Source organism: Erinaceus europaeus, chromosome 13 (assembly GCF_950295315.1).
Source record: "Erinaceus europaeus chromosome 13, mEriEur2.1, whole genome shotgun sequence".
NCBI classification, from domain to species: Eukaryota; Metazoa; Chordata; class Mammalia; order Eulipotyphla; family Erinaceidae; genus Erinaceus; species Erinaceus europaeus.
Window position 1 is genome coordinate 10,308,985 of NC_080174.1, and position 8,977 is coordinate 10,317,961.

The 8,977-nt window shown below is 42.3% G+C and overlaps 1 pseudogene; it reads right to left on the reverse strand.

The window, feature by feature from the left end:
* Positions 1–2,944: 2,944 nt before the first annotated feature.
* LOC103107841 (CLIP-associating protein 1-like) lies at positions 2,945–6,286 on the reverse strand (annotated as a pseudogene).
* Positions 6,287–8,977: the final 2,691 nt, after the last annotated feature.

The window sequence follows — 8,977 nt, forward strand, 5'->3', positions numbered from 1 at the left end:
TTTAGGGAGTTGGGCGGTAGCGCAGCAGATTAAGCAATGGTGACACAAAGCACAAGGACTGGCCTAAGGATCCCGGTTCGAGCACCCGGCCCCCACCTGCAGAGGAGTCACTTCACAAGCGGTGAAACAGGTCTGCAGGTGTCTATCTTTCTCTCCCCCGCTATGTCTTCCCCTCCTCTCTCCATTCTCTCTGTCCTATCCAACAATGATGACATCAATAACAACAATAATAACTACAACAATAAAACAACAAAGGCAACAAAAGGGAATAAATAAATAAATAAACATTTAAAGAAAAGATAAGAGACTTTTTCATTGATTTAATAATGATTCACAAGATCATAGGTTTCTTTCTTTTTTCTTTTTTTTTACTGTACCTTTTTTGTTAAATTTTTATTTATAAAATAGAAAGATTGACAAGACCAGAGGATAAGAGGGGTACAAGTCCACACAATTCCCACCACCAGAACTCTGTATCCCATCCCCTCCCTTGAAAGTTTTCCTAGTCTTTATCCCTCTGGGAGTATGGACTCAGGATCATTATGAGGTGCAGAAGGTGGAAGGTTTGGCTTCTGTAACTGCTTCCCCAATGAACATGGGCATTGGCAGGTCGATCCATACTCCCAGCCTCTCTCTCTCTTTCCCTAGTGGGGAAGAGCTCTGGGGAGGCAGGGCTCTAGGATATATTGATGGGGTCATCTGCCTAAGGAAGTCAGGTTGGCATCATGGTATCAACTAGAACCTGGTGGTTAAAAAACAGTTAACAAATAAAGCAGAAAAAATTGTTGACTAATCATGAACCTGAAGGAAAGAATATTGCAGATGAAGATTTGGGGTCTCTGTTTTGGAAAAAGCTCATAGGTCTATTTTAGGTCTATTCAAAGAGGCCAGTGATTTTACTAGTCTTTGCCTTTGTCTGACATCTAACATGCAGATGGACCAAGTTATTGTCTGGGGAGATGGTGTCAGAGTTGGAAAAAGGACTAGAAAGATGGATCAGGGAAGAGAGTAGCTCCCAAATATGGGAAAAGTATATAAATATTGTTAACTATAAACCCCATCGATTTGATCTGGGGCCCATATTCAGCGCAGGAGCCTATGTGACCTCTGCATCCCTGTAGGTCTGAGCTCGCATTCTGTAGTCACAGCTAGGAACATTCCAGGCTGCACTAATTGCAGGACCCATTTTCCTTGGATGGTAGAGTATGTTGGCCAACCTCCCTTCAGAGAATGGAACAGTCCCTACCATTATTGATCCACATTGAATCCAGGTCCTATAGGAGCCCACAAAGGGGTCCATTATGTTGCCCCTGATGCAGATGACCAGTGACAGTGGAAAGAGGGATCTGTTATAGATCTAGACCCATCACGTTTCTGAAAGAACAGAAGCCTGTTAGAAGATACGGAGGAACAGTAGAAGATACTGGGGAAGATGACAACAACGGGGAATTTATCTTTCTAGCTAAATTCCAGAAAGGTTCAAGAATCGGAATGATAAGTGCAAATGAATCTCTAGATTCTCTGTTTTAACAGAGAAAGGAGAAAGACATGGAAAACACATTCAGAACAAATGCTTTGTTCTATCATTATGAGGCCTAATTCAGCAGTAAAACTGAGTGACCAGGCAACGACACAACTGGTAAAACATAGAAGTTATTGTGCACCAGGACTTGGGTTCAAGTCCCTGGCCCCCACATGCAAAGGGGAGTTTTTATGAGAGATAGAGTAGTGCTACAGAAGTTGCATTTTCTCTCTCTCCCTCACTCTTCTCCTCACTTGCCCTATTTCTCTCTGTCCTATCATAATAAAAAAAATTTTAAAGAAAAGTAAAATAGTAAGATATGTGAAATTTTAGTGTGGTGGCTTAGTACATAGACATGCACTGTTAATAGATTTCCCCACCATGTTAGTTAACACACCCACCACCTCAGATATGAAGTTTTCTTTCAGTTGACTACTGCTTTACAGCAGCACTCATCTTGCTATACAGTATCAAGCATATACTATAACTTCATACTCTAACAAAGGTGTCGATATCTGCCACACCTCATCTACTACCAAAGCTCTAGAATCATTCACCATCAGATTGACCGTTTCTCCTTAAGACACCACTAGGCTATCGCCCCTGATACCTCAGCAGCAGAGGATCATTTTAGACATATCCCTTGTGTCTTCGAATATCTATCCAGATGAGGATTCGTGTTTTCTGTAGCTACTTTGAGAATACCTACAAATAAAAATAAGAGCTAATTTTTTTTTCTTTTTGCCTTTCATCAGATTTTAGTGAGAACATTTTAGAACTGAGCAATTTGGGCCAGGGTAAGAGGGAAAAGATGGTCTGTACCAGAGTGGCCAAGAGCCAGCATGACAGGAGAAGGCTTGTTCCACAGTGTTTCCCCCCAGATCTGAGTAATGGAACAAACAGCTCTCCTGTCACCTCTGTGCTGAGAGAAACACCAGTTGAGGCAGCCTTCCGGCTGACAGTATCACGTTGCCTTGGTTTTTGTGTTTGCATTTCAAATTGAACTCTTTCAAGTGGTAAATCTGGATAGGAACAGCATCAGAAGAACTGTTTTGGGGTGGGTTGGGGCTGGAGTCTGTCCTAGAAAGAGCCTGTGGGGGGGAGGGGTTCTAACCTAAGCCTGCAGGCATTCCAGGCTCAACTTAGAAGCAAAATCTCAATTGTTCGCTAATAGGTCATCTTAAGGCTTCTCTCCACTTCTTGTCAAGACTTGACTCACAAATTTAGTGTATCTCAAAATACAACTTGACAGATAAACAACCTTTCACTGTATTTGTGTGAGGGGGGTCAGGGATTGGAATGAGGGAGGGGAGGGTTCTGTCCTATCTGTAAGAGAATCAGCTAGGATTCAAGAGAAACAAAAATTAACACACTCTCCTCAACTACATCAGTAACTAAGCGGAGAAAGCTAAAGTACTAAAGAGATCTTGGGTTCTGGGTTTTAAAAACTGTGCCCCCACACAGGGTCTGGTATTGCAACAGGCTGCATAAGACACGTCTAAGTTGGCTCTTTCTGATTCCTTTTGTTCTGTTTGATGATTGCAATACAGGCCTTGCTTCCTTTACATTCAATACCAATAATAGCCTACACAAAAGCTGGAAGGGACCAAAATACTGATTGCAATAAATAGCTGTGGGCCTCCTTGTACTGACTGGGCAACCGGTGAAGTGGGGAGGGGAGGAGGGTCTCTGAGAGGCACCACCGATTGCTTCTACTCAGGCTACACAAAGAGACTCTGGTGTCGCCATTAGCTGTGTGTGGACACATCGGAGGAGCCTCTGCTATTGCTGTTGGTGGTTTGGGTCCTCTTGATATCTAACTTTAGTAGCTTCATCTTAACTCCCTGTGAGCTGTGCGAGGTGAGGTTTCTGCTCTTCTCCCATTACGGAATAAATCGCCACTAAGCAAAACACGCTGGCCTTACGCACACTACTTTGGGTGTTGTCATAACCCTTAGCAAGCCCGGGGTGATGTCGGCGAGGAGCTGCAGCAAGGACTCCTTGGCGATCCTCTCCACGACTTTGGTCTGCTCTTGAGGGCGGCGAGGCTGATGGGGTAGTCTGCAGTCTGGATGATGGGGCAGAGCCCTTTGATGCTCTGCTCTGGGTGGATAGAGCTGGCGAGGGTGGACGCGGCCTCCTCAGCTGCTCGCACCACCTGAAACACAGGTCCCCCCAGTGAGCGAGCACCTCGGGCTGCTGGGGTAGAGTCAGGGTGACACAGCCTCCTCAGTGCCAAGAGCTAATATTTTTACAGCACTTAGTTCCTAACTGAGAGACCTCCATGTGTGTAGTAAACTCATTTCATTCTCACAACATTCACAAGAGATTGTTCTTTCCTTTCAATCAACTATCAAGATTTTTCATTCTTATCAACTAAGTTCATATGATGATTGTTCCTCATTTTACATACTGGGAGATGTCCAGGAGCTTATGAATGGACACCCAGCTGGGCAGTGATTGTGCTAGAATTTCCACTTGATCTTTAAACAAATGAGTGTCCTCAGCTGTGGTTAATTCTCCAGCTTCATAGATAATGTTTCCAAGAGTATAGAGTATATTTGATAATCATGTGACAGTGATTTAATTATGTTATCAATTTATACATGAAACCAGGATCACTGATATAAAATAAGTTATCATGACTTACTAAAGAAATTGTGCTTAGAGGCCAGGTGGTGGCAGTGACACACCTGGTTGAATGTACATGTTACAATGCATAAGGACCCAGATTCAAGCCCCCAGTCCCCACTTGCAGGGGGGAGGTTTCACGAGTGGTGAAGCAGGTCTGCCGGTGTCTTTCCATCTCTCTCTCCCTCTCTATCACCCCCTTCCCTCTCAGTTTCGACTGTTTCTATCCAATAAGTAAATAAAGATAATAAAAAAATTTAAAAACATATGTTTGAGAAGTTTGGACTGGGTATAATCCCATTAGTAGACAACACATTGGCGTCTGGATAGAAAATTGCAGAGACAATTGGGAAAGACACTGAAAATAAAAACAAAAAGAGCCCCTTAGCGTAATGCTTCCCATTCCATCTCACACCATGACACTGAGAGAATTATGGCACTGACTGAGCACAATAGCGAAACAGGACCTTGGCAATTCCAATGCAGGATACGTACAAACCATTCTGAGCCCATGAACATGAGCAGTGAACAGTGCCTTCTCTGCTTGCCACAAAGCACTTGCTCAGATAGCAGTAATTAAAACTGATTATGATGTTTTAATATATATATATATACATATATCCCTTTTCACTCTTTTCAAAAAAATACCACCAGAAAAATATTATCCTTTCCCAGACCTTTCACTTATTTGCATTTCAAATTTCAAATCTATGGCAATAGTGTTTTGTCTTGTTTTGTTTAGTGATGATATATAATTGACCTACAGTATGAACATGAAAGTTACAATGAACCATGAACTAGTCTGCATGGGTTGCTGCTGGCAGCTATGGAGTGTGAATTCTGCGTCTTAGGAAACGTTACCACATGAATAAGGAGCACAGCATTCTACAGAATGCAGTGTGGGGAATGCTGATCTCTCTGAAATGGCCTTCTCTCATCTCCTTCTTTTTAACTCTTTACCCCACTCCTACTAATCAATTAATTTTTGTGTCATTTGATTGAGGAATTAATTCACACTGACCAACTTCTATCCTCCCGGGTCAGACTAACTTTCTTTGCTTTGCAAATGTAACTTGCACATTCTAAAATGTCCTTCCAGCTCTTTAATTTTCCCCTAACTTTTACCTAGGTAGCAATCACCTTTTGGCAAGAAGTCTTGCTCTGACCTTCTGGGATTGGTATTCACATGGTTCCGTGCTGATTTCTGTCATCAGCCCATGAGACTGCACCTCATTCCATAGAACAATAGCATGGCAGAGTAACTGCTTCATGAATCATATTTATCTGGCAGCCACCCTATTAAGCACAGCAGAAGTAGGATTCAGATCTTGCTCATGGTTGCCCCTCCCCTTCCAAAATACATTGTTGTTGGTTTTATTGTCAATATGTGTCACTCTATAGCTTCAGAATTTACCATTTTCTCTTTCCGTAAAGGTTAATATTCTTTTCAAATGGTCTCATCAGTGGAGAACAAAAGACTCTATTGTGTTGACTCTATTCCAATCACTATTGAGAGCAGAAACAGCTTTCTGGAATGCTGAACTTCTCCCAGGAGGAAAGGATACAACAAAGGAACATGGTGGCATCTTACTCCAGATGCCTACAAATTTGATTTGTCTATCCAGTATCTTTCTTGGCATTGTTCCATGAAAGACCAATAAGAATTAAAGATATATCCTGGAGCCCTACTTCCCCAGAGCCCTGCCCCACTAGGGAGAGAGGCAGGCTGGGAGTATGGATCAACCTGTCAATGCCCATGTTCAGCGGGGATGCAATTACAGAAGCCAGACCTTCCACCTTCTGTACCCCATAATGACCTTGGGTCCATGCTCCCAGAGGGTTAAAGAATAGGAAAGCTATCAGGGGAGGGGATGGGATACAGAGTTCTGGTGGTGGGAATTGTGTGGAGTTGTACCCCTCTTGTCCTATGGCTTTGTCAATGATTCCTTTATATAAATAAAAAAGAATTAAAGATATATCAACCTCTGTATTTCCTACAACATCCCACAGTTTCCTTCATGTGGCAATCCTTTGAATTGTTCTTGATGCTTCCCTGCCATATGTACTATCCAGAATGCTAGCAAGTCCTTTCTGTTATACCTTCAAAGCATTTACACAATCAAATTTTACCATTTCCACTATTTCTACTCTAGTGAAAACCAAGAGTTATCACTGGCATTGTCACAAATCACTACTAGTCTGTTACCCTTGTTCCACAAGTCTAAAATAAAAAATTAAAACAAGTATGTCGTGACTAAGAAAAGAAAAACTACATCTTTTGTGTGAGGAGAACTATGGGCAAATGGAGAAAGCTGTAATCGTTCCCTAGAAGTGGGACCCTAAAAACCTTCAACCTAGTTGTTAAAGGGGCAGTCACACCATGGGAAAAAAAAAAAAGAATTAGCCACACCTAACCCTTCCCTGTGGTCTCTGGTTTCCAGCAATAAAATCCTGTTTCTAATCACTATGATTATTAGCTTTATAGCCACTAACAGTAACTCCTATACCACTAGAGATAGGAACTCTCTATCAATTGGGGTTGCTGGAGTCCCCAATAGCAGAACTATTGGTATCACCTATTACCTAACATCCCTCCTTCTACTTTGTCTTTATACAATTACTCTCTCCTAGAAGCAACCGATGCTCTATGCTCTAAATCTTAGGTGATCTTCTATCTCATGTAAATGAAATACCAGCTGGAAAATCATGCATCCAGTAGGCTGTGTGCCTTATCATGCAGGAGACCCTGGATTAGATTGCCACTCTATGGGAGCACCATGGATAGCACCAAAGGGAACTCCATGGAGAGTGGGAAATTGCTTCAGACTCTCCCTTTCTCCTTCCCTTCTCAGTTATATAGAAGAAATTAGGCTAAGAAGCCAGCTCTGGTCCCCTGCATATGTAAGACCTTAGAAAACATTAAGTAAATGTCAGAGTTTCTCCAGTTCTCTACATGGCCTGACCTTCTACAGTCTTGTTTCTGCTTTCATTCTAAATTCTAATTTTCCTTCCATGCTCCACTGCCTCTTTTTTGGCAAAAATGATCACCTGATTTTTTTCCCCAGAATTCCAAGGAGCCCCATCTTCATAGCGTTTGCCTTACAATTCCTCCTACCTGGCATTCTCTTCCTTCAGAAGCCTGCAAGACTCCTTCAACTCTTTGTTAAAGGTCACCTTCCAGTAAGATGTTCTATGTGTAAAACAGTACCTCCACAGAGGGGTGCAGGGGAGTGCATCCAGCTGAGTGTACCAGGGTGATCACTGGGGCTCAGTGCCTGGAGGACAAATCCACAGACTCAGGCAGATTTTTTTTGCTTTTTTTTTTCTTTTATTTGCTAGGACAGAGAGAAGGTGAGAACAGAAGGAGACAGAGAGGGAGAAAGAGACACCTGCAGCCCTGCTTCCCCACTCGTGAAGTTTTGTTCCTCTCGATAAGAACCATGGGCTTGACCCCAGGTTCTGACACATGATAACGTGTGTGTGCTCGACCGAGTACACTTCTGTCTGGCCCCAACAGAATCAATTCTTTACTATTGATGTGGGCTCATCAGTAGCAGCTGCAAATAGACACCTGCCTAGAATTCTGTTGAAAAAACTGATTCTATAGAGAATAACACCAAAGGAATTATATGGACTGGCATACTAAATGAAATTCTTCCTGAATTCCAGCTCTAACAAGAACCTATTCTGCAACTTAATAAAATCAGTCAAGCTCCTTAATATCAGATTCCTCTTAGGTGAGATGGAATATCAGTAACAACATTACTGTTGACAGCAAATACATCTGCCTCCCAAGAGGTGATCAAGAGTAGAGAATACGAGGGTCAAATATATTGGACATCACCTAATAGATTTTAGGTGATTAGCTACTGCCATTTTAGTTTTCATTTCTACTACTAATAGTATTTGGAGGGAGGGGGTAGGTTATGTTTTAGGGTATAAAGTCAGAAGAATTGCATTTCTATCTTAGGTTCCTAAAGAACAAAGTCAGTTAATTTGTACCTTTCATTGGTCACTGCTATAATCAAAACGACCTAGAAAATCATCACAAATGAAAAGCTAACTGCACTGAGATGGCTCTAGCATGATGCTCTCCATGTTTCTTTGCTGGACATTGAAAGAATATTTATGTTATCAGAGCCCACCCCAGGACTGGATCGAGAGGAGATCTTGAGAGGGTTGAGTGGTGGCATACCCAGTTAAGTGTACCTAGTACTAAGAGCAAAGACCAGCTCAAGAATCCACTCAAGGTTTTGAGCCTCTGGCTCCCCACCTGTAGGGGGATGCTTCCCAAGCATCAAAGCAGGTCTGCATGTGTCTAGTTTTCTCTCTTCCCCCCCCCCTCCTCTCAATTTCTTTCTGTTCTATCCAATAAAATGGAAAAAAAAAATGGCTGCCAGGACTAGTAGATGCATAGTGCCAGCACCAAGCCTCAGGGACAATTCTGGAGGCAAAAAGGAGGAGGAGGAGGAGGAGGAGGAGCAGAGGTCTTGAAAATTAAGGCCTGAATCTTAAGATAACAAACCACTGTGAAGGAAATTTGAATTTTTAGATAGAGAAAAAGAAAGTGAAAGAAACTACAGGACTGGAGCTTCCTTCAGTGCAGTGAAAGCTGGGCAAGATCCTACGTTGCACACACAGGCGAGCAGCGTATTATCCAAGCGGACTCTGGCCCTCAACAAGACTATTGCATGTCAAAATCAATTCTTATTTTACAGCAATGAGAAATATAGCATAACCCCAAATTAAGCCAAATGAACTAAAAATAAAGATTTCCCAATAGTCTATTTGGGCAAAACCATTTAATTGATCTCTTTCAGAAGC